This window comes from Monodelphis domestica, chromosome 2, assembly GCF_027887165.1.
Source record: "Monodelphis domestica isolate mMonDom1 chromosome 2, mMonDom1.pri, whole genome shotgun sequence".
In the NCBI taxonomy this organism is placed as follows: Eukaryota; Metazoa; Chordata; class Mammalia; order Didelphimorphia; family Didelphidae; genus Monodelphis; species Monodelphis domestica.
This window is the reverse complement of record NC_077228.1, coordinates 102,238,486-102,265,727: the sequence shown is the minus strand read 5'-3', so window position 1 is coordinate 102,265,727 and position 27,242 is coordinate 102,238,486. Positions and strand designations below refer to the sequence as shown.

At 37.1% G+C, this 27,242-nt stretch overlaps 1 long non-coding RNA gene across 1 annotated transcript; it reads right to left on the bottom strand.

Annotated features, from left to right (window-relative positions):
- Window positions 1–432: 432 nt before the first annotated feature.
- Window positions 433–27,242, bottom strand: LOC103101079 (uncharacterized). The gene is made up of 4 exons (XR_008916138.1): window positions 25,071–27,242; window positions 7,892–7,986; window positions 2,532–4,107; window positions 433–1,713 (listed from the first exon to the last, which is right to left on the bottom strand). It is a non-coding gene; the product is annotated as an uncharacterized LOC103101079 (long non-coding RNA).

The window sequence follows — 27,242 nt, the reverse complement described above, 5'->3', positions numbered from 1 at the left end:
TTCTAACTTTCCTAAAATTCTATTCATATTCCTAACTTCTCTCTTATTTTGTTTTGGTTTTTGCTGTATTTATCTAGAATTGAAAGGCATACACTTAAACCAAGATTAATAAAATAAGGAATAGAGGGCTTAAATATTATAGTTTTACTGTCTCTTTCTCCTGGTAACTCATTTAATTTTTCTTTTAAGTATTTAGATGCTTTGCCATTTGGTGCCTGTATACTTAGCAGTGGTCTTAATTCACTGTATAGGACAGTGATGGTGAACCTTTTAGTGACCATGTGCCATGCCCTGTCCCCCCTCCAGACCTAGTGCCAAGTGTGCCCTGCTCACTCCCCTTTCCCTCCCCACTCCCCCACTTCCCCCTTACCTTACCCTGCACAGGGGAGGGAGAAAGCATTCTCACTGGGCTGCTGGGCAGAGGACAGGAGATATGAAAAAATGTCATCAGATATTGTGGACAGGGGAAAAGGAGCAGTTCTGCCCAGAGTCCCTCTTCCTTTCTAGTAATGAACTCTGGTGGAGGGGTGGCATGTGTGACAATAGAGAGTGCTCTGTGTATCCTTTTTGGCACAGGTACCATAGGTTCACCATCTTGGGTGTAGGGCAGCTTTCAGCAAAATGTACCTTTCTTGCTTATCTCTTGCTTTGTCCTGTCTGAGATTATCAATAAACATTTATTAAGTGCCTACTATTTGCCAGGCACTGTGCTAAGCACTGGGAACACACAAAAAAAGTCAAAAGCCAGTCCCTGCCTTTAAAAAGCTTACAATCAAATTGGGGATACAACATACAAACAAAAATGCACAAAGAAAGTTCTATACAAGAGAAAGAGGAAATAATTAACAGGAAGGCATAGGAATTAAGAGGAGTTAGGGAGGGCTTCCTACACTAGGCAAAATTTTAGCTGGGACTGAAAGAAAGCCAGAAAGGGGACAGCATTCCTGGCATGAGGGACAGAGAAAATGCCCAGAGCTAAGGAATGGAATGTCTTATGCATGGAAGAGTCAGGAAGCCAGCCATTGGATCAAAGAGTATATATTAGGAGTAAGGTACAAGAAAGCTGAGAAGGCAGGAGGGGAATGGGTTATGAAGGGCTTTGAATGCCAAACAGAGCATGTCATATTTTGTCCTGGAGGCAATAGGAAACCATTGGAATTTATTGAGTTGGGGATAAGTATAATCAGATCAGCACTTTAGTTATATCTTGTCAATGACTGAATGGAGGGTAAACTGGACTGGGGAAAGACTGGAGTTAGGAAGGTCTTACCATTTTCCATTTGGTGTCAGTCCAGGCATGAGGCATGAAAGCCTGTACTAGAGTGAGAGCAGCATCAGAGGAGAGAAAGGGGCATAATCATGAGATGCTTCAAAGGTGAAAGGGACAGGTTTTAGCAAAGGCCTGGACTTTGGAGGAATGGGGTGGAGACCATGAGGAACATAGGATTCCTAGGTTGCTAGGCTCAGGGTCTGGGAGAATGGTGTTGCTCTCTGAAGTTCCAACTGCGATGAAGGAGGCTGAAGCAGGTGCTGTCAGATATTGAAGATACCAAGATTGAATCCCTTGTCATTCATCTTGACTTCCATTTTTACCACTAGATTTCCGTGGCTCTGGAAGGGAAAGTGAGGACTGATGACTTCATGCAACTCTACCTCACTTTAATCCATTCTCTTGCAAGTCAAACCATTATGCTGTAATGTCATTGGTCTTCTCTGAAAGCAAAGGAAAAACAACAACAAATAACAATAAGGAAGGTGGAGGGGGCAGGATTTGGAGGGAAAGATAATGAGTTCTGTTATGAGCATATCAAGAATAAGATGACTCAATGTGATTTTTCCTTTGATCAAGATTTGGTCTGGCACATTCTTTAGGTCTTTGTAGAATAGTTGGGAGGGGAATTAGTCTCTACTGTGTCCTCCTACTCTACTATTTTGCCTGGTTTCCCCAATAATACCTTTGTTGAGTTAAAAGATGTGGTTGGAAGCCAGATTGCAAGGGTTTAGAGAGAAAACAAAGTGGAAGCACAAGTATTGATAGCTTTATCAAGGACTTTAGCTGAGAAAGGGAAATGAGATTTCGAACATAGCTAGCTAGTATGGTATGATCAAGCTAAGGTTTTTTTTTTTTTAAAGAATGGGTTGATGTTGGCATATTTGTAGAAATTAGGGAAGAAATTATAGATAGGAAGATAATACAATTAGACAGAGAAAGGAAATGATGGCAAAGCCAATATTTTTTTTAAATTAGGCAATGGGGGTTATTTGACTTGTCCAGGGTTACCCAGCTAGGCATTGTCTGAGGCCAGATTTGAACTCAGGACCTCCTGTCTCTGGGCCTGACTCTCAATCCACTGAGCTACCCAGCTGCCCCAAAAGCCAAGATTTGAGAGTTACAAATAACATTTCCCCCATATATGAAAAAAAATTATATATATATATATATATATAAAATTTGATCTAATTGTAGCTCTTAAAAGAAGAATGTTTGAATAAAAAAAAAATTCCTCCTTTCCCCTCTCTTTTTTATTTACCTTTTCATGTTTCTCTTGATCTTTGTGTTTGGATATCAAACTTTCCACTTAGTTCTGGTCTTTTCTTTACAAATACTTGGAAATCTTCTATTTTGTTAAATGCCCATACTTTTCCCTGGAAGTATATAGTCAGTTTTGATGGATAGGTGATTCTTGGTTGAAGACCAAGTTCTCTTGCCTTTCTGAATATCATGTTCCAAGCCTTGCAGTCCTTTAGTATGGAAGTTGCCAGGTCTTGTGTGATCCTGATTGGTGCTCCTTGGTATCTAAACTGTCTCTTTTTAGCTTCTTGTAGATTTTTCTCCTTAGCTTTAAAGCTCTTGAATTTGGCAATTATATTCCTGGGAGTTGTCTTTTGAGCATTTAGTGTAGAGGGTATTCTATGAACTCTTTCAATGTCTATTTTGCCCCCTTGTTCAAGAATATCAGGGCAGTTTTCTTGGATGATTTCTTGTAGTTTGATGTCAAGATTTCTGGCTTTTCAGGTGGACCAATGATTCTCAAATTGTCTCATCGTGATCTTTTTTCCTGATCTGTCATCTTGTCAGTGAGATATTTTATGCTTTCTTCTATGTTGTCAGTCTTTTGACTTTGCTTTATTAATTCTTGCTGTTTTGCAAGATAATTGTCTTCCAGTTGCCTAATTCTGGTCTTTAAGGACTGATTTTCTGCTATAATCTTTTGATTTTCCTTTTCAGTTTGGTCTATCCTGCTTTTCGTGGCTTCCAGCTATTTCTCCAATTGGGAGTTCTTGTCCTTTAAATTGTTATTTTCTCTTTGAACTATTTCCTACTTTTCTTGCCAGAAGGCTTCCATCTTTTTTTATAAGCTTCTATTTAAATTCTTTGAGAGCTTGGGGACAATTTCCATTTTTTTGGGAAGGTTTTGAGTTTATTTGAATTTTGTCCTGTATTTCTGCGGTAGCCTGGGTTTTTCCTCCACAAAAATTTTCCAAGGTCAACCCCTTCTTCCTGTTTTTCTTGGAGGGAGGTTGTTGCTCCTGGGTACAATTTGCCATCACTGTGGAGGTTTTTCCTTCCCTTTTTAGTCAGAAATCTGAGTGAGATGGGCAGGCTCTCTGTGTATGGAGCTAAGGAGCAAGGATTTTGCCTGAGGCAAGCTCTCAAATCTCTGCAGCTTCTGCTGTTTGCTGCCCTTCTCTGTGCTATTTTCCCACAAGCACCCATGGTCCGCACTCTTCAGCCTGCTGGGATTTCAGGTGTAGCTGCTCTTAGGGGTAGGTCTTTGGTGGTCTTAGTCAGCTCCCAAGGACCTAGAGGTGCACCTTACTCACTCTAGAGGTGCTCCTCGCTCACTGATTCTGGCACACGCTGGCTCTGACACTGGCTCCGTAGGTGGGGTAGGGGAAAGTAGATCAGCTTGCAGTTTTGGTGGGAGCTTTTTCACCCCCTTATAAGTGTGGAAATACCCAAATCCCATGTACCTTCAATGCTGCACCCAACTGTAGAGTTCCTTTGTTCTTATGAATTTGGTTTTCTTGGTCTTTTGAGGCAGTCTATATCGGTGGGTGCTGAGGAGAGGATGAGTCTTGTGTCTAGACTGCCGCCATGTTTACCTGGAAGCTCCCCAAAAGCCAAGATTTGAATGCAGGTCAATCAAGCAAGCAATCAATAGACATTTATCATTATTGTATGTAAGATATTAATAATACAAATACTACTAGCTATGTAACTCTGTGCAAGTCACTTAACCCCCATTGCCTAGCCCTTATCACTCTTCTGTCTTAGAACCAATACCCAGTATCGATTCTAAGATGGAAGGTGGATTTAAAAAAAAGAATACAAATACTAAAAAAAATTTAAACAATTCCTACTCAGTAGGAGCTCACTTAAAAAGGGTCTATTTCCTCTGACTCTCAGTCAAGGGCTTTTCTCCCAATACCATCATGCTTACTTACATGACTTAACTACTCTGAGACTCAGGTTCCTCATCTGTTCAATAAGGGAATTTGAACTAGATGACTCCAAAGGTACCTTTCATATTTAAATCTATGAACTTCTGATTTTTCCAGCTCTAACAGCTCTAACAGTCTGTGTATTTGTGCTTTTTTTTTTTTACCAGATAAATAATTATGGCTTATAATGTCCATATGGCCATATAAAGAAATACACACATATTCATATCTATACAGATATACACACTCATATATAAAGCTAAGACATTTCTTAGCTGTGTGACTCTGAGTAAATCATTTAACCTTAATTGCCCAGCTTTTCTTATTGCTCTTCTGTCTTGGAAGTGATATTTAGTATTGATTCTAGGACAGAAGGTAAGGATTTTTTAATTTGAAAAATTGTATTTAATTAATTAATTTTGGATATTTTTCCATGGTTACACAATTCATTCTCTTTCCCTCCCCTCCTCCCACCCCTCTCCTGCAGCCAACAAGCAACTGGTATGAATTTTTTTTAAAAAAGATAGGTACTATTATTGTCCTTATTTTATAGTTGAGGAAATTGAGGTTTAAGTGACTCACCCAGGGTCACACAGTTAGTAGGTGTCTGAGGCCAATTTGAACTCAGGTCTTCCCAACTCTAGACTTAATACTAGCTCTGAGCCACTAGCTGCTGTTAGGTAATTACTGTACCAGTATGAGTACTGAGGCAAAACATTCTCTCATTAGTTTAAAAGTCTCATGGGCACAGACCAGCTAATGGAAAGAATGAATTTCCTACAAGATATTGGTGAGAGGGGTGGTCAATCTGGAGAAGAGGGGATTTGGACAAATTATAATTCCATGTGAAACCATAGGAAGAGCTAAAGGTCTTTTGATGTTGTGAGTGCTTGTGAGAGCAGGACCATATGAGTCTTTTACAAGTTCATCCAGGTTCCCTCTGAAGAGATGATGCAGCTTCAGTATTTAACCACCTGAACATCAAAAGTATACTTTTCTGGCAGGAAACCATCTGGGTAGATAGTTCTTGTGCCAACAGGCCAATGAATTTTAGATGTCATTTGTAAATTTTTAGAAACTGGCAAACAGGCAGGAGAGATGTGCTAAGGAACAAGATGATGGTCCAAAGGAATGCATTTGAATTACTAGACCCCCCAAATTCACTGGCAGTGTAAACAAGCCAAAGTCAACTTGAAGGGTCCCTCAAAGAGTATCCCAGGGATCTATCTGCCCTTGGGCCTATACTGTTTAACATTCTTATCAGTGATTTGGATAAAGGCAAAGATATTATGCTTTATCTTATTTGTGGATGACACAAAGTTGGGTGAGGCAGCTAACATGATAGGTCACAGAGTCAAGGATCCAATAAGATCTCAACAGGCCAAATCGATTATAATGAAGGAACTCTTTTAGAGCTCTGGAGGCATTGATAGAAAAGACCAGGGTAAATCCTGATCACCTCCACTGGGACTTTCACTGGGATGGGTTAGTGAGTCCTTCCTAAAATTAGCATAACCTCTTTTGTATCTCCAGGTCCCTTGTATTCTGAGTTGTGCGGCTTTGAAGATCTTTGGCTTTGGGGAGGAAGCAGGAACTCTGTTATATATTCCTGGTCAGAAGCCAGGCAAACAGTCAAGATCTGCCCTTACCACATATTCTGCTTTCACCTGGAGACCCCAAGTCTGCCATGCCCTCAGAACAGCTGCTACCTGAGTAAGAAACATCTGAGGTTTCCCGGATTAGAAGATGCTTCGTTTCAAGGTTTCTGCGTAACTTTATTTTTCATTGTTTTTCTGGTTTCTGATCAGTTGCTACCTTGCTTTCACCTACAATATATGTGTGCTCCTGGGCTCTTAACAATGTAGACATCAATCTGGCCTATTAACTAGCTTTTGAACCCTGGAACTTTTATGAGTTCTCAAAAATAAATAGTATTTGTAAGAATCTTTTATAATCTTAAAATGTCAATTAATGTCTATAGATTTTAATCAATTGACCTTAATTTAAATAATCTTTGAATAAATTTTCTATACTTTGCTTTCTCTACCCTTCTACTATTTGTTTTGCATGTTCAAGTTTTAAACTTATGATTTTTAAAAGGATAGAGCTCAAATAACACTTTTAAAACCTGCCTTTTTTTTAAAAAAAACATTTTCTCCCATTATATGTAAAAACAATTTAAAAATATTCACCTTTTTAAAGTTTTGAGTTCCAAATTCTCTCTCATCTTCCTGTACTCACTCTCTCCTACCCCTATCCCCTCCCTGAGACAGTAAGCAATCAGATATATATATTTACATGTACAATCATGTAAAACATTTTTCCATATTAGTCATTTTGTGAAAGGAATCTCAAACAAAAAAAAAAGTAGTAGAAAGTGAAATATAGTATGTTTCAGTCTGCATCAGATTCCATTGGGTTTTTTTTTGGAGGGCAGACGGCATTTTTCATCATGAATTGTCTGGGACTGTCTTAGATTACTGTATTAATGAGAATAAGTAGGCCATTCATAGTTTGCCAAAAAATAGTTGTCACTGTGTACACTGTTCTTCTGGTTCCACTCACTTCGCTTTACATCAGTTTATGTCTTCCCAGATTTTTCCAAAATCATCCTGCTTGTCATTTTTTTATAACACAATAGTATTCCATAGCTATTATATACTACAATTTGTTCATCCATTTCCCAATTGATGGACAACCTCTCAATTTCCAATCTTTGCTACCACAAAAAGAGCTGCAATAAATATTTTTGTGCAAATAGGTCCTTTTTCTTTTTTTAATTCTCTTTAGGATACAGATCAGGTAATGACATTGATGAATCAAAGGATAAGCACCAGTTTTAGAGTCCTTTGAGCAGGGTTCCAAATTGCTCTGCAGATTGGTTGGATCAGATTGCAACTCCACTTACAGTATATTAGTATCTCAATAAAAAAAAAAAATCTGTCAGGGGCAGCTGGATAGCTCAGTGAATTGAGAGCCAGGCCTAGAGATGGGAGGTCCTAGGTTCAAATCTGACCTCAAATACTTCCCAGCTGTGTGACCCTGGGCAAGTCACTTGACCCCCATTGCCTAGCCCTTACTACTCTTCTGTCTTGGAGTCAATACACAGTATTGACTCCTCTCAAATACTTCCCAGCTGTGTGACCCTGGGCAAGTCACTTGACCCCCATTGCCTAGCCCTTACTACTCTTCTGTCTTGGAGTCAATACACAGTATTGACTCCAAGACGGAAGGTAAGGGTTTTATAAAAAAAAAAAAAATCTGTCTTTCGGCATCGTCTATCATTGGTTTTCTTTCCCTATCTAATAGAAGGATAGCTTTTTGCCTAATCTTTTATCCAATATTCATTTAAAGACATTTTTCCATTTCTTTTTATACCTTCTGATAGTTGTTACAGAAAATATTGTTATGTTAAAGGATTAGTTCTATTTAGCATAAACCTCACCTGAATGAAGTTGGTTATTTTGTCCTTGAAGTATGACTCTTTACCCACCTTCGTTGAAGCTATCTATTTGAGAATATTTCTTCTGATTCTTCACTCTGCAGAGAGAAGTACAGATTTATATGGCCTAAAAGGCAATGAAACTTGGGTTAAATACTGCATTGAGCTGGTACCTTTGGATGCTAGAGAATGTTTTTTCAGGTTGCTGTGGTATTTGAACTGAGTTATTGAAATTTACTGTCTTGATGGAGGAGTTTCAAGCAATTCTAAATGTACTTACTAGGTAAGTTTTGTTTGGAAATTTAAAATATGGTTATTAGATAGAGGGTACTTCTTGGAAATTATTCTTATACATATTCTTTTTTTGTCAATAGCAATACAAATATAGATTGTCTTCATTGACGGGCATAAGCTTTAGTCCCTGCAAATGAGAAGAACATATTGTCCTCGAATATCCTCCTTTGCTATTCCAAGGGTGGCTCATAGGTGACACTTCTCTAAATTTTCATGACCCTGCTCTCGCCTTGTTCTCTTTCTATTTGCCTCTGCTCTTTTTCAGTCTCTTTTTTCTGAATCTTCATCCAGATCACACCCTCTGGTTGTGGATAAATATTCCCCCAAGACTGTCCTGGGTTCTCTTCTTTTCCTCTTCTATACTATCCAACTTGGTGAGCTCATTGGTTCCCATGGATTTAATTATCATCTCCATGTAATCAGCATGATTTTCCTTAGCACTCAGGGGTTCAAGAGTAAGAACATCTAACACTCAGTTCCCCCAAATTTTAATCTTTACAACATGAATAACAATCAGATATAAAATCATTTGCTGATGAGTTGAAATAATGAGATTGAAAGCAGAGCAGAATGAAAGAACAATGCATTTAAGGACATAAAATAAGAGGCAAAATCTCTCATTCTTTGCAAGCTTTATCTTATTTCCTAATAACTCCAGCACTTTGTGCTTCTTAGTCATCTGTCTTATACTCTGAATAAGGTTTTTTAAGAAACAGTCACATGTGACACTTGATTAGTCATCAGGGAACACTGGCTTCATTTCTGAATCTGAAATATTTCCTCTATGATCTTGGGCAAATTATTTAAGACACAGGTAATTTCACTCCCTCATATGTAACATGGAAAGAATTTCACCTGCTTTCTAACTATGTAAAGACAAATATCTTTGAAGACACCCATTATCACTCAATCAATAGTTGTTTAAAAATACTTAATATATGCTAGCAGGGTTCTACGTACAAATATTATCTCATCTGACTCTCACAACAACCCTTAAGGTATGTAATATTATTATCTTCATTTTGCATTTGAGGAAATTGAGGCAAATGGAGGTTAAGTGACTTGCCCAGGGTAGTGTAGCTAACAAGTGCCTGAGTTCAAGTTGGAACTCAGGTCTTCCTGGCTCTGGACCAGCCCTCCATACTGAGTCACTAGCTACCTGTTACAGGTATTTATTTATAGGTATTTATTATACCAACATGGATACTAAGGTAAAACATTTTCTTTTTATTTTAAAGGTCTCATGGGCACTGACCAGCTAAAGGAAAACATGATTTTTCTTTTTTCTTTCTTAAATCTTTACCTTCTGTCTTAGTATCAATTCTAAGGCAGAAGAGCAGCAAGGGCAAGGCAATGGGTGTTAAATGACATGCTCAGGGTCACACAGCTAGGAGGTGTCTGAAGTCATATTTGAATCCAGGTCCTCCCAACTCCAGGCCTGGCACTCTATCCACTGAACCACGTAGTGCCATCCAAACAAGATTTTTCTACAAGATATTAGTGAGAGGGGTAGTCTCGGGGGGAAAGGGGTATAGAATAATTGCAATGCCATCTGAATTCCTAGGAGGAGCTAGAGATCTTGTGTATAATATGTACAATAATCCCTTTTTCATCTCTTGTGGACCCTCTATCACAATCTGAACTATATTTCAAACCTTACCTTTATCCAGAGCTAACCTCTCTGTATACATAAGTGGTCCCATTCCATCCTGTCTTCTCTAGCAGATTGCTTCCTCTATCATCTTACCTTTTCATTATCAGTTTCTTCTTGTGTACTGGTTACTTGGGTTCCCTCCTTCCAGCAAACATGCCCATGACTCTCTCCTCCTCAAAACAAAGCCTTCATCTGTCCCTCTTTGCTATCATCTCATTTCTCTCCTCCATTCTGCGGCTAACTTGAGAGGGCTCACTACTATAACAGTGTCCTCTTCCTTTACTTTCACTCTTTTCTTAACCCTCTACAATCTAGCTTCTGACCCCATGGTTCAACTAAAACTCTCTTTCCAATTTATCAATGCTCTGCCAAATCTAATGAACTTTTCTCAATCTTCAGTCTTCTTGACCTTTTTGTAACCTTTCATACTTGCATTCTTCTACTTGAACTTTCTTCTCTAAATTTTCATGACCCTGCTCTCTCCTCGTTCTCTTTCTATTTGCCTCTGCTCTTTTTCAGTCTTTTTTTTCTGAATCTTCATCCAGATCACACCCTCTGGTTGTGAATAAATATTCCCCCAAGACTGTCCTGGGTTTTCTTCTTTTCCTCTTCTATACTATATATATATATATATATATATATATATATATATATATATATATATGCTTGGTGAGCTCATTGGTTCCCATGGATTTAATTATCATCTCCATGTAATCAGCATGATTTTCCTTAGCACTCAGGGGTTCAAGAGTAAGAACATCTAACACTTTTCTTCACTATCTAAATGGAAAAGAGAGAGAATATGAATCTCATAATAAAATAGAATTAAGCTATGGTGGAGAATGAAAAGAAAATAAAGGGAACAGATAAAACAGACAAAAACAAAAAAAAGGGGCAGGTGTAGTTGAATGATAAAATAAGTCATATTGCAGAAGGTTTAGAAAAAGAGAAAGAGTAGAAGCAAGAAATGTAAACCCCTTTCTCCCAGAAGTCTGGCTGAGAAAGGGAGGAAACATATAAAACAATAGCTTTAGGAGATGGTAAGGATTTTAGAGGGCTTAGGTATGTTTGTAGAAGCAGTGGAACCAACAGAAAGGGAAAAATTTAAGATTAGAGGGTGAGAAAGGATTATAGTAGGGCCAACCTACTGAGGAAGACAAGAAGAGGTGGGACTGGCTTTAGAAAGAAGTTAATTTTAGAAAGAAGGCATCTTCATCAGAACCATGAATATAGGAATTGCAGTTTATATATCTCCTATCTTTCTCCTCAAAAAATTTCAGTGGCTACCTATTGCCTATTGAATTGGTTCTATGCTTATTTCCCAGCCATGTCACATGCTACTTTTTCATGTGGTCTCTCTGTTCCAGAGGACAGCAAGGTGGTTCAATGGATGGAACACTGGGACTGGAATCAGGAAGATCTGAGTTAAAATCTGGCCTTAGACATGTACTAGCTATGTGACTCAGGGCAAGTCATTTAACCTCTATTTGCCTTAATCTACTGCAGAATGAAATGGCAAATTATTTCAGTATCTTTGCCAAGAAAACTCCATGGAGAGCATGGTTCATGGGGTCACAAAGAGTTGGATACAACTAAACAACAACTATATTGCAGATAAATGTAATATTCATCGACTCATCCTTGATTCTTTACCTCTTCCTTACTGCCCATAACCAGTTTCTAAGACCTGTCCATTTTCCTTAAAAAATCCTTCACATAAGCACTCCCCTTTCTACTGCCATAATAAACACTCTCTATCATGCCTTCATTTCTTTTTACCTGGAAACAACAAAAAATAAATGAATATAGAATACTTCAATACTTCAATGGATCTGTGATCTCATTAATGTGGTACAGATGGCAACCTACTGATGCCTTATTATGATGTGCAGGTCAGTGTTCTTTTATAGCACTTCCAATCACTTCTCAGCCTTTGGGCTAGGATCAAGCACTTCCACAGAGGATTCATTCAACATGCTGGATGACTTTCCATCATTTTACGTTTGGGCGCAGCATAGGGTCTAGCAGGAGAGAACTTGTTCTTCTCATCTCTTATCCCTTCCTCAGTCAATCATTCAATCGTTCAGCATTAATGAAGTACCTACTATGTGCCAAGGCACTGTGCTAAGTTCTAGGGATATCAAAAGGAACAAAAGTTAGAATTGTAAAGCTTGTTAGAGATCAATGATGGTAGAGTGAATAGAATACTGGGCCTGGAATCAGAAAGCCCTGAATTCAAATTTAGCCTCAGATGCTTACCAGCTGTGTGACCCTGGTAACTGCTGTTTGTCTCAGATTCCTTTGCCGTAAAGTGGGGATAAATAATAGCAACTACCTCCCAGAATTATTGTGAGGTTTAAGTGAGAATATCTTTGTAAAGTGTTTAGGACAGTGTCCGGCACATAGCAGGCACTTACTAAATGTTTGTTTCTTTCTTCCTTTATTTGAAAATTGAAGAAATTAAGATCCAAAGAAGCTATGTCACTTACACAAGCAACAGAACTGGAACTAGATTAATTTCTAGGCTTTTAGTCCAGAGATCTTTACACTATATAGTATTTGCATTTATATATTATCTTTCTTGAAAGAGTTTGATGTATCATGAACAGCTTTCTGGATATGTGAGGTCATGTCAGGAAATATGACTGAAATTATCGAGAAAAAAAACAAGGCAAAGAGAGGTCATTTTATTTGCTCAATAATGAAATAATGGATCCAGGAAGAGAACTTGGGGAGAACAGTAGACTTTCTACTTTTAAATATGGTGTTCAGAGAAAGTACTTCTTATTACTCAATGGCTGGCTACTAGTTTTTTGGTTACGGTCATCTAATAAGGCATGGATGAGAATGTGATTAGAAGGGGGAACCACACAGTTGAAGAAATATCTATTGGAGATAATAGGGTGTTTAGAATGGTGACGTTTAGTCTTTTGGGAGCAATTTCACTCAATTTAAATACTCAAATGAATCTGTGATCTAATCAATGTGTGTTCCCTTTGTCCTTTACTCCCTTGCTTCATTTGCCTATCTCATCTCTACTCTTTTTAAAACAAACCCTAGATTATGTCTACCCTCTGACTTCTCAGTTCTGTAGCTAAAGTGACATGATCATGTGATGTGCACTCTAAATTTGTTATCCATTATTAAATGGACTCTTGTTGCTGTTTGTCAATCTCTTTATTTGACCCTGATCGCATACCCCTAGAGCCACAGAATTTGAGAAATAGAAGGTACCTCAGTGGCCAATCCATATTTGAAAGGAATTCCAATATATCAGATCTAACAATATGTTGTCAGATTCTAATTGAAACTCTCTAATGAAGCAGGCCAGAACAGACAAACAAAGGCAGAAAGACAGAGATAGAAACACAGACACAGAAACAGACCAATGGAGACAGAAACAGAGACAGATAATTTATTAAACTCTTACTATGTGTCAGACACTGTGCTAAGCACTGGGAATACAAGTACAAGCAAACAAGTAGTCCCTATTCTCAAGGAGCTTATGTTCCCAACAGGGAAGACCACACATAAAAAAGCTAGGCAATGGTAAAGGGAGGAGAGGGTACCCTAGGGGGCAAAATTGTGGGTAAGGTGGTGGTCTAGAGTTGAACCAGAGGCAAAACTAGCATGGCTGGGGCCCATCATGAAAAGATGCTCTTAATTGTTAAACTGTTTTTCCTGATATCAGATAGAAATATACCTCTTTGCAATTTTATTGGCCTTAGACTTGTTCAAAACTCTGGGACCAAACAATAAATGTATTCCCTATTCCCATGGCAATCCATCAACTACTTGAATACAGCTATTCTGTTCCCACTGAGTCTTCTCTTTTCTATGGTGAAAATGCCCAGTTCTTTCAACTGATACTCATATGGCATAAACTCAAGGCATTCATCATCCTAGTTGCCCTTCTCTGGATGCTTTCCACTTTATCATTGTGGTTTATAAATTGTAGGCCCCAGAACTGGATACAGTACTCCAAATGTAGTCTTACTAGGGCATAATACAAAGAAACTATCATTCATTTTGCCTAAGCTATGCTTCTCTTAATGAAGTGCAGTCACATGAGCTTACTTTGCTGCCACATCACACTGTGTACCTATATTTACTTGGCAGTGCACTAACCCCCTCAGGTATTTTCAGACAAATATGCTATTTAACCACACCTCTCAAACCTATATTTGTGAATTTGATTTTCTGAACCCATTTAAGATTATATTTATCTCTCTCAAATATTCATCTTATTCATCATATTATTCAGCCCAATATTTTAGTCTGGCGTATCTAAATCATTTTGGGCCCTGACACTGTCATTAAATATATTAGCAATCTCTTCTAGGTTTGTATAATTTTCAAATTTGAAGAGCATAATAAGCATGTCAAACAATACACATTTCAGTACAGATCCATTAGCCATTCTACTGCTGACCTTCAAGTTGACATTAAATCAGTAATGATGACTTTTTGAGTCTGACTATTGATGTAATTCTGAATTCATCTAATTATATTGTTGTCTTTTCCCAATCTTTCTGTTTTCTACAAGAACTGCCCAAGAGATTTTATCAAATGCTTTTCTAAAACTCATATAAACTATGTCCACAGCATTCTTCTATCAGGTTTGTAACCCTATTGAAAAATAAGAAAGAAATATCAATTTGGCATTAGCAGTTCCTGATGAAGTAAGTCATGCTGGCTCTTTGTAGTCATTGCTTTCCTTTCTAGATTAAACCAACCCTTTATGTAATGATCTTTTCTAGAAAATTTCAGAATTTTAAGTCAAGCTCCAAGTTCCACTAAACTGTAGTTTGCAGATTGTTCTCTTCCCATTTTGAAAAAGTTGAGTATCTTCTCCAGTCTCTTCCATTTCCTACAGCCTTTCTAATATTACCAACTCTAGCTCAGCAATCATGTTCTCCAGTTCTCTACTCTCTTCTTGGTAATCAGCTCCCATCAGTTCTGCTATCATTTCTACACAGATAACCAGATTTATATATTCAGAACTAATCTGTCTCTTGAGCTCTGCTCCCACATTGTTCTATTCACTACAAGCAGAGCTCCCATTCCTTCTTCTTTTTTTAATCCTCCTTCCTTTTCCTCCAGTTTAGCTTTTAAAGCCTGATTCTTTTTGTTGTCCTCAGTTTTGCCAATAACCTTGACTTGTCATGAGTTCTAACACTCCAGACATTATTTTTATAATGCTTTTATTCCTTGTTACCTGCTCTAATTTGTTAATTTCCTAAATTAATTTTTCACTCCTGAATTTTTTATCTTCAATGGGTGACAGTGAGGAAAATAGAATCTGTGCTCCTATAGATCTTGTTACCAAGCCTTTGTAATCTTGGGCATACTTTTTGGGTTCCTTCTTAAGGTCTCTAACTTACTCCTCATGAAGTACATTCCAAACAAGAGATGGATCTTTAAGTTATTTATACCACCTTTCCTTCTTTTTCTCTCAGCAAAGGATCTGCATCATATTTAACTGAAGAAAAAATTGAAGTTTTCTGTCATAATCTCTCCCTTTTCCAGTTATATGCTTCAAATCCCATTAACATCTTGATCATTCTCTTTTCTTTTCCTCTAGTCTAGGAAGAAGTGGCTCTTCTTCCCAATCACCTTCTATACTTATGCCTCTGACTCATTCTCTCCCAATTCCTTTGACAACTTTCCTGTTTGATCATCTCTCCTTGATTTTTTCAAATTTTTCTTTTTTCACCCTTTATCATAAATATAACAATTATCAGCCAATAAAAATTTCAATATATAAAAAGGATTTTATAGGATGCTAAGAATTTGTTATGCTTTAATATATAATTTATATTAATATAAAAACCTGTTCATATAAAGCCATGTATAATACATAGGTATATAAAATATATATTAAATTTAACAGTCATAACATAATTTATCTCTCCTTATCTGAGTTAACTAGGGGGAGCAGTGGATAGAGCACTAGACCTAGAGTCAGAAAGATCTGAGTTCAAATCTAGCTTCAGACAACTGCTAGTTACAAGACCCCGGTCAAGTTATTTAAACTCTCTGCCTCAGTTTCCTTATCTGTAAGTTGGGGATCATAATAGCAGCTCTCTCAAGGGATTATTATAATGATCAACTGAGTTTATAGAGTTTAGTACTGTGCTTGGCACATAGTAGGTACTTAATATTTATTTTCTTCCCCCTCTTCTTTACCTATTTACCACATCCCTGCTGACTATAAATAAACCCAGATCTTTACACACTAAAATACAAACAAAAAAAGCCTTCACTTAACCCAGCCAATTAGTATGTATTTCTTGCCTACTCTATACATGATATTATGTTAGGCCCTTGGGAATATGAATGGGACATGCAATATTTTATGTGAACAATAGTAAAGTCAGTTTGGCTAGAAAAAAGGGGAAAGGAATACTATATAATAATCCTGAAAAGGTAAATTAAAGTCAAGCTATTAAAAGATTTAAATGCCAAATAAAAGAGTTAAAATTTGATTCTAGAAGTAAAAGAAAACCACTTGAGTTAATTGAGCAGAAGAGTCACATGGTAGAGCCTATATTTAGGAACATCGGTTTGAAAGTTGTGTGGTATAATAATTTGAGAGAGGAGATATTTGAGGCAGAGAGACCAATTAAGAGGTTATTGCAATAGGGCAGCAGGTAATAAGGGCCTGACCTAGGGGAGTGTTCATGTGAGTAGAGAAAAAAGGGACAAAGATGAGAGATATTGTTGAAAGTCAAGACTTCTGCTTTCCTTCCTTCCTTCCTTCCTTCCTTCCTTCCTTCCTTCCTTCCTTCCTTCCTTCCTTCCTTCCTTCCTTCCTTCCTTCCTTCCTTCCTTCCTTCCTTCCTTCCTTCCTTCCTTCCTTCCTTCCTTCCTCCCTTCCTTCCTTCCTTCCTTCCTTCTCTTCCTTCCTTCCTTCCTTCCTTCCTTTCCTCCATATTCCTCCCAGTCTGGATATTCAGCAATTACTCATGGGCTTTATCCTACTGGTAATCAACATGGAGACTAATTTGTTTCCAAATTGGGCAGGTCTTCCTGGTGCTTGTCTCCTTCCTCTCCACTAGGCACTTGCCATATTGGTGTCAGGCTTAGGGAAAACAGCAGATTGGCCTTACCCTGCTGCAGCTCAGAACTCTTGAACTCAAGTGATTCATCAGCTTCAGCCTCCCCAATAGCAGAGATTATAAGTATGTACTACTCTCAGGCTATATTCTTAATTTCTTGTGGTATTCTGATTATATAAAGAACAGTAACACATTCCTATATTTAGCTTTTGTTTCCTTCCTTTGTTTCCTCTTCCTATACACATCTTTTAAAAATTTTTATTTGGTTATTGACTTCCCCAGGCATTCACATCAGTTCTTTCAGACAACTCTTATTTTCTTATAGAATTGTTATGGGCAAAAAAAAAATCATCACCTTGTGGCTAACTTGGTAGTGAGCCTCTCTGAACTTAGTTAAGCTAGCCAGATAGATAATACTCCATCTTTGGATTGATCCTTATACATCATTCCAACTTAGTAAGATTCATTAGAGTTTACCCTCTGTTGACCAAACCTTTGAGAATCCAAGGCCAATGCCATAACATGATCAAGCATCAGAAGAGATCTATAGTAAAATGTAGCATGTATATTTAACAATAAAATTTTAATCAGTTTTGTTTTGTGAATTAGATGAAACCTCTAAAGGTAACTGGAGTCACTCTGGGATGTAACAAAACCAATTACTGTTTGGAATTACTATCTTTGAAACCCAAGAAGTATTCAAACTCCTTATCTCTAATGGAACTTAGGAATGATATAAGGGGTTCAGTCTGAAGAAGGTACTATTGAACTTAATGATTCTTTCAGGAGGAATTTTGATATCTCTACACCTAAAAACAGATATGTAGTCTTCCTCTATAGTTCAGACTCCATATGATTAAATAATTGCTGTTGGCTTTCCCAAGCTTTGATATTTTTCACAGGATTCCAACTTCAGAAAAAGACTCATATTACTATATTAGGGGATGGGAATAAGTACTGGACCTATGATTTTGCTGACATAGGGAACTCCTACATAAGGTAATTTCCTCTCTCAATGAAGGTTGGCTTCTTCATTACAACTTATTTTGTTAGACCGTTACCTAGCGAATAAGGTAAGCTGGCCTGCATGGTCAGACCACCATTATTTGTCAGAGGCCACACATGAACCCAAATTTTCCTTACTCCAAGACCAGCTCTCTATCTACTAAACTCCATTGCTTCTTATCCTATGTTAATTCATCTAATTCTAGCTTTACATTTTTTCAGTATACAATAGAGAACCCTTGCTTTCCTATAGGAGTTTACCAGATTTCCACAATGTGATGCCACATTGTGATTCCTTCTAAGTGTTGACAGCAGCCTGACCCATTCTTAGTTATGAAAATGGTGAAGACAAGTTGCATAATAGTACTTTTAAAATGAAATCTATTTTATGCAACCATGCTCCAATTAAAACAGGAAATACAGATGTTATTGTTAAATATTCCACTCATCTTCTGGGAAATTCTAGGAAACTCAAAGGCTGTGAACTTCTGCTAAGGTCACTAAGACTAAGGTTTTAAGACTAGGTAAATTATTTTTCCAGAAGTATGTTCATTATATAAGGATACTTTTTGTGAATTAAGTTTGTAACAGGTTTAGTTTACATATAATTGTAATACATAATATAATATACAATAATATATTATAATAAAATATAATATATAATTGTGGGAGGAAACTATGGGGACTTTAAGTATAAAAGCTTCATGGACTTTTAGGGTATGCCCATATTTGATTATATTTTGATATCTGAAATATCACATATCTTTCTATAATCCTGTCTTTGGGATGTGCCATTGAAGACAAACCTAGAATATTTGACATTATAATTGATAACTGTAAGCTACTTCCAGTATACTTTCAAAAAGAAATGCCTTATACTTGCAAGAAGGTCTCTCTCTGTGAGCTGCCTCAGGCTTTCACCTCATTACCAAAAAAAAGTTCATAGAAAACTATGATGCTCTTCAAAAAGCTTCTGAATTTTTGAGGGCAGAGACTTTTTGTCTTTACACCCATTGCCCAAGTCTAGCACAGTGCCTTCACTGAAGTTCTTTGATAAATGTTTTTGAATGAATGAAGACTTTGTGTTGCTATTTCCAGAGAGGAACACAGAACCCCTTCACTTTGAATTTACCTCTCTGGATAGTCTTGCTTCAAGTTTACCATTATCCTTGTCTCCTGAAAAGGGAGTGAGAAGGTAAGAGAAAAAAGGGGGGAAAAAGACGACTTAGGCTATACTCATTTATAGTGACTATATACCCCAGATTTTCTGGAACAATTTTTATTTTAGGAAAAAAGGCTTTGAAAAAGGAATATATATGTACATATATATGTATTTATATATTTGTTTGTTTTACTATATATTGTAACTTGACTTAGAAAACATGGCTACTGTACCTGTACCTCACTTCTGGTTGTTTCAATGTGACTGGGAAGGTGAGTTGTCATTCCCAGAAGAACCACACCCTAATTTTCTAGGGCATCTGAATTACTTTAGCTAGTCCTCAGTACACTGAAATGAAGTGTAAACCTGTGCACCGTAAGTAAAAAAAAACCCTAACACCCTCCATAGTTGATGTAAATGGGAAAGCAAAATGCATTGTGCAATATTCTGTTCAACAATAGCAATAACAATTGTTTGTTTAAAAAAATACTCTGTGCCAGACACTGTGCTAAGAGCAGAGGATGCAAAGAAAGGCAAAAAACTCAGTCTCTGTTTCCAGAGGGCTCATGCTCTAATGAAAGGGAACATAGAAAACAAGCAAGAAATCTTCTATTGGTAGGATAAAGAAATGCTCATCATTTATGGGGGTTATTTTATATCCCGTAATTCTGTTCAAGTTGTCATTTATTTTGATTAATTTTTTGGTTGGTTCTCTAAGTATACCATCACATTATCTACAAAGAGTGATAGATTATTCCTCATTACTAGTTCTAATTCCTTCAGTCTCTTCTTCTATATGTATAGCTAACAAGAGTAGGAAATACAAGATATGTATCTGAATAAAATGTCACCTCAAAGGAAAGGCCCTTGGGCAGGCAGCTCATCAGAGCAGTGGATATAGCCCTCTACCTGCCTGGAATAAGCAAATCCTGAGTTCACACTGGGCCCCAGACACTTACTAGATGGAAGTCACAACCTCTGTATGCCTCAGTTTCTTTACCTGTAAAATGGAGATAATAATAGCACCTATATCCCTTAACTGGGTGAAGATGAAACATCTGTATAAAACTACATCAATAAATGCTGGCTATTAGGGGAGCAGGGAGCAGAAACCGCTTTAAAAGGGTCGACTGAACTGTCCTCAGGTGAAGTGAGGAGGGAAAGCATTCTAAGCATGAGGGACAGTCAGTGGAAAGGTATGGAGAGAATTTCCCAATTGATAAATGAGCAGGCAGTTTTCAGAAGATGAAATCAAAGCTGTCAGTAGTCTTATACAAATGCTCTAAATAATCCATTACAAAGTGGTCATCATCAAGACAATCTGGTACTGGCCAAGACACTGAGTGGTGTATCAGTGGAATAAATTAGATACACAATGAACAGTTGCAAATGACCATAATAATCTAGTGTTTGATAAACCCAAAGATCCAAGCTTTTGGGACAAGAGCTCACTATTCAACAAAAACTGCTGAGGAAACTGAAAAAGAGTCTGGCAAAATCTAAACTTAGATCAACATCTTAAGATCTATACCAAGAAGTATGGGTATATATTTTAGACATAACTAGTGACATAATAAGCCAATCAGTGGAGTATAGAACAAGTTGCCTATCAGATGTATGGAAAGGGGAGGATTTTATGACCAAATAAGAGATAGGATCACAGAAGATAAAATGAATAATTCTGATGACATGAAATTAACAAATTTTTACATGCAGAAAATGGGGGGTGGGAGGAGGAAATTTCACAACAAGTTTCTCTGATAGAGGCTTCATTTCTCAAATATATAAGGATTAGTGCCAAATTTACAGAAATAAGAGCCATTTCCCAATTGATAAATGGTCAGGTAGTTTTTAGAAGATGAAATCAAAGCTATCAATAGTCTTATTAAAATGTTCTAAATAATCAATAATTAGAAAAATATAATTTAAAATAACTCTGAGGTGCCACTTCACTTCTGTCAGATTAATTTGACAGAAAAGGAAAATGACCAATGCTAGAGGTGATGTAGAAAAATAGGGACACTAATACACTTTTAGTGGAGTTGTGAACTGATCCAGTCATTCTGGAGGACTATCTGAACTGCTCAAAGGGCTATAAAACAGTGCATATCCTTTGACTCAGTGATATGACTACTAGACCTTATTCCAAAAAGACAAAATAAAAGGGAAAAGGACTTATATGTACAAAAATATTTATAGTTATATTTTTGTGTTGGCAAAGAGCTGTAAGTTGAAAGAATATCCATCAATTGGGGAATGGCTAAACAAGTTGTGGTATATAATTGTGGTGGAATTCTACTGTGCTACAAGAAATAATGAAGAGGATGGGTTTAGAAAAACCTGGGAAGATGTATATGAATTGATGCAAAGTGAAGTGGAGAGCATTGTACACAGTAACAGCAATACCAGGACGATCAACTATGAGATACTAGGCTACCTAATATTACAATATAATGATTTATGACAAATCCAAAGGATTCATGATGAAAAATGTTATCCACCTCCAGAGAGAGAACTGATGAACTCTGAGTGGAGACTGAAGCATTTTTTCCACATTATTTTTCTTTTCTTTTAAAAATATGGTTAATATAGACATTTCTTACATGACTTCACATGTATCATATCACTTGTCTTCTCAATGGGTCAGGAAGGGGCTACAGGGAGAGAATTTTGAACTTAATTTAAAAAAGCAAATGTTAAACATTAATTTTAAAAGTTATGGAGTCAGAAAATGGAGTCTTGTGTAAGCAACAGCAAAAATGGCATGGAGGAAGCTAAAGTATAAGAAACCTGAAAAGATAGCAAGGGACCTGATTGTGAAGGGTTTTAAAAGTCAAACAGAGGATTTTTAATATTTGATCCTAGAGGTAATAAGAGCCACTCAAGTTGGAACAGATGGAGGGTGGATTTCAGAGAGCAGCTTCCAGATCCTCCACCATCTGAGGGGCATCCAGTTCATTCACCTCCTAATTGCCCATCCTGCTGTCCTGAACTTTATGATCTCCAGACACTCATCATCCCATAAGATGAAATTAACTTTGGAACTCATGCCTTCTTGGATCATTTTGCATTCTAGCTGCAAGACGTCATCATGACCCTATTCAGGGTACCCTTCCCTCCACTTTTACTTTGTGTTACCTTTCCAGGAGGACAGAAATTGACTTATTAATTTCTCTGTATCCCTAGCAGTTAGGGCAGAGCCTGGAACTTAAATGTTTATTGACCCTGCCTCTGAGAGACCAATTAGAAGGCTATTGTAGTAGTCCAGGTGAGAGATGCTGAGAGTCTTCAGCAGGGCAGTGCTTGTGTGAAGAGATGTCTTAGAAGATGTTAGAAAGGCAGCAATGACAAGAGTTGGCAAGAGATTGAATATATGGAGGTGGGGGTGTAGGGTAAGGAATCCAGGATGGCATTGAGGTTGTGAGTCTGGGTGGCTAAGATGAGAGTACTTCCCTGATAGTAATTCTATTGAATTATTGAATTTTAGAATGAAGTGGGCTTTGGGGGAGAAATAGAACAAGTTCTGATTTAGACATGCCAAGTTTGAGATGTATATGGGACGTCAAATTAAAAATGTCCAATAAGTAGCTGGGGATACAAGACACAAGGTTAGGAGAGAGGCAAGGGCTAGATAAAGAGATCTGAGAATCATCTGCAGAGAGGAAATGGAATCCATGGGAGCTGATGAGATCACCAAATGAGATATTAAGGGAGAAGAGAGCTCAGGACAGACTTCTGGGGAATTCCTAGAGTTGATGACTGTGACCTGGATAAAGGCACTGCAAAGGAGACATAAGGGAAAGTCAGACCTGTAGAAAAAGAACCAAGAAAAAAATGTTAAGAATCAGGGACCGCCTCTAGGGTGTGAGTGCCATCTGAGGTTCTGGGACTTAAGAGATGTAAGAAGAACATAGACCATGGTACTAAGCTCAAGTCACTATTCTAAATATTGGGCACCTGCAGAGGTAATTTTTAGGTTGAATCTTCACAAAGGTTGTTCCTTTTGCTAATGTACGTAGGGACTAGACTGAAAGCAGGATTGATGATCCCTGGGGCTCTTGAGATTCCCTGCCTGTTGGAGACAGTTGGTTGCCAGTTGGTGTTGGTGATGGCAGGGCTAATGCACCCATTCTCAATAAGACTTGCCAGGATGAGATCAGTTAATCAACAAGCCTTTATTAAGCACTTACTATATGTCAGACACTGTGATCAGGGCTGGGAAAACAAATATAAACAAGAAGACAGCACCTGCCCTTAAGATGCTTACATTCTACTGAGGAAGACAACACATAAAAAGAAGCTGAAAAGGAGGGAAGGAAGGAGAAGGGATCAGGCTTGGGATGGGAAGGTCCAGAAGAGGGCAGGCAGCCTGGTAGGAAATGAAGAGATAGCTGGCCTGGGCACCTTCCTGAAATGGAGGTTCTGTGAGAGCCCCAGAGGAAGAGAGGACTTCAGAAGTGTGAGTTCCAGGGCTGCACTATCTTCCAGGATGAAGATTTCTAGGGTATGGTACAGAAATTAGTAGTGGTTAGCCTCAGCAAAGAGATTTGCCTCTTTTTCTGAGATTGGAAGAAGGTTAGAGTGGATGACAAAGTTCAAACAAATTTCAATATCATGAATTCAGAAATTACAAAAGTTCCCCTTCAAGTCAGCAAGCATTTATTAATTGCCTATTATATGCCAGGCACTCTAAGTGATGTCCTTAAACATAATGGTATAGTGAGCGATAAGGTCATGGAATTTAAAGGCATTTAAAGGAGTTTATGAATTTGAGTTCAGATCACCGCTTAATAGCTATATGACCATAAGCAAATAATTTCATCTTTTTGCTTCTCAATTTCCACATCTGTTAAATGGGGGGATTGGGTCATATTGTTTTTTTTCTAGGTATGACATTTATGATAACAAATCTTGAATAGCTAAATGAGTTAAGCTTCCATGATCATGAAAGGAAAGTCAGTATTTCACAAAGCATACAAAGGCATTTGTTTTTACCATTAAATTTAGATATTAAATGTTCCTTTGTTTTGCTACTGAGTGTTCTTTCTTAAGAATAAGATAATTCAATACATGATGTTTGTCCATTTGGTGACTTTCCCTAAGTATAATTCATTCTAAGTCACTAAAACTGAGTCATAGGATTAGAGAAGGAAGATACCTTAAAAATAAACAAATCCAAGCCTCTTATTTTATAGATGAAGAGATCAAGGCCTGGAGATATCAAATGACTTACAGAAGTTTTACAAATAGTGATTAACATAGCTGGAATTAGAACTGAGCTTCCCAAATTGAGTAATTAATAGTTCAGCAGCCTCTCAGACACCAAAATATCTGTGGGTCACATTACCTGAGCATATGAAAGATAGCCTATAAGATCTTTACGTAAAAATTTTCCCTATCCTCATCCTCATTTCTCTGAAATTACTTTTAATATCATTATTCTTCCTCAGTTTAGTTTTAATATCTTAAATTTATTCAGTCAAAAAATTCTATTATCCCCCTTACCCCTTGCACAATATTCCTTGGATCTTTAATTGACTTCTGTTTCTCATCAAATCACTTGCATAATCCTAGTAACTTTATATTTGGTCTATATGTTTTTATCCCATTTATCAGTTCTTATTTTATTTCCTATACCTTCTTCTAATTGTTCATATGCATCTTTGTCAAAATTAACTCTAAGCACACTGATTTGACAACATCAATTTCCTCCTTAAAATCCTGGAATGAATTTCTGTCATTTCCTAGATCCAGGATTCTTAGCTTTTTTAAAAAATATATCACAGACCCCTTTGGAAGTTTGGTGAAACCTATAGACCCTTTTTCAGAATAATTATTAAAAGCATTAAACAAATGAATGATAGCATTTATACTGCACTTTGAAGTTTACAAAACACTTTCCATATAGTATTTCATTTGCTCCTCCTAACAACTATGTGAGATGGGTATTATGATACCCATTTTATAGTTAAGGACACTGAGGCAGATAGAGGTCAAATGACTTACCTAAGATCATACAGCTAATAGGAGTCTGATGCAGCATTTGAAAACAAGTCATCCCAACTCCATGTCCAGCACTTCCAATCACTGTAAAACACAAGTGGTGAGATAAAGGATATATAGGATAATAAAAGAAATGAATTATAATGAAATATAAAAATATTTTTTAAAGTTCATGGACACCAGGTTAAGGAGCCCTGTTCTGGATTAAATTCTATTTTCTGATGAAAATTCATCTATTAGCTAACCTTTGGAAATCAAATAATTCTCATCTTCTGATACACTTCTTCCTGCTCTGTTGTTCCTAAGAAAATGAACTTGCCATCCCTATGCATAGATTTCCCTAGATTTTATTACGTTATTGAAGCTATCAAGTTATTAGCTACCTCCCATTTGCCATCATGCAATTGTTCTTTAAGACTAGTGGTTTTTCATTTTTCAAAAATCTTAGTAACGAAATGCACATTTTCATGCACACAGCAGAAAGAAAAAATGGAATTCTATATAAAATTGTGAATTTCCATTTTATACCTCTTGCTCTAACAAAAAAAAAAAAGACTACCACAAATCCTACACATTACTTTCAAAACTGCCCTGCTTTTTCGTACTTCCTTTTGAACTTCTCTGAGTTCTCTTCTACACATTTTAAAAACTGATAAAGGATAAGACTTCATGTTAGTTTCTTTTTTTCCCAGGAAGTCTTCAAGTGTCAAGCACCAAGATTTCCAACTACAGTAGTTTATATGTATGAGGACTAATTTCTTACATGCAAATGAATTTGCTTTTACTCTTCCCAATTGACTGTCTCCTTGAAAACACGTACAATGTCTCTACTTGTTCTAAACTCTTATTGCATTTAGTATAGCTCCATTTATTCCTATGGATGTTCAATAAATTTTTATGATAACAATGAGATGATTGGATTTGACTATGTAGTCAACCAATAACCTCTGGATGGGAGAACATATATAAACCAGCACATAGTAAGATCATGCCATCAAATGAGAATCTGCAATGATACAAGAAGGGGACATAAAACAAACCTGGCACATAGTAACTGAGAAACATTGTTCTAAGGTTCATTTCCTGTAATATCAGCTAGGCTTCCTGACCTAAATTGAACTAAAGGTATTTGAAACAATCTTATGTTTGTGAAACAAATTTAATAAACCTTCATGTTGCATGGCATCTACAATTGCATCTTGAACTTAGTGACAAAGGTGTGAATGTGGGCTCACATCTGAAGTCTTAATCTGATTGTTGAGGTTTTGCTTCCCCCCACACACTTATGAGTCTACAATATGTCCATTGTGAGAGTGGGTACTTCTTTCCTTTTTCCTAGGATAGGAAAGGAAAATAACATATTACCACTTGGAAGAAGATTGATTTTGTAGCAACCATGAAGCATATGATAAAAGCACAAAAATGATCAACATGAAAACAACAGACTAAATCTTAGTCCTTTTATCTGTATATAGTATTTATATGACTTATAATAGATGGAAAGGCTTAAAAAGCTGCCTTTGCTTTTTTTTTTTACCCTTTTAAGTCCTTACCTTCTGTCTTAGAACCAATACTATGTATTGGTTCAAAGCAGAAGAGTGGTAAGGGCAAGGTAATGGGGGTCAAATGACTTGCCTAGGAACACACAGCTAGGAAGTATCTGATAACAGATTTGAACCCAGGACCTCTCATTTCTAGGCCTGGCTCTCAATTCACTGAGCCACCCAGCTGCCCCACTGCCTTTACTTTTAATGTTTATTAGATGAATTAGAGTGAAGGATCAGTGTCCATTCCTCTCTTTTTAAAGAGCTTCTTTGTTTAACTGCTGCATAGTATTAGAGTAATATCTTGATGTCTTCCTCTGGTCTTGGCTCTTGCCAATAAGCATTCACATGAAGGAAGAATATTTGCTATATTTGGTTGCTGCCTGCCCAACTATTGATAGTTTTACTTGTGGTTGCAATATTGAGAATTTGGTACCAGTATAAATGGTGGCATCAATTATGCAAAGCAATATTCCTCTGAATGGAGCAAAAAAAAAGTTGATATTTGTCTTAAAACTGAAGAATCTTTTATCTTTGCAGATATTTAAGAAATAGGTAAGATATTTTCGATGATTATTCTTCAACAGGACAGAATGTTGGAGTAAGGAGTTCCAGAAATTTCTGTGCCAGT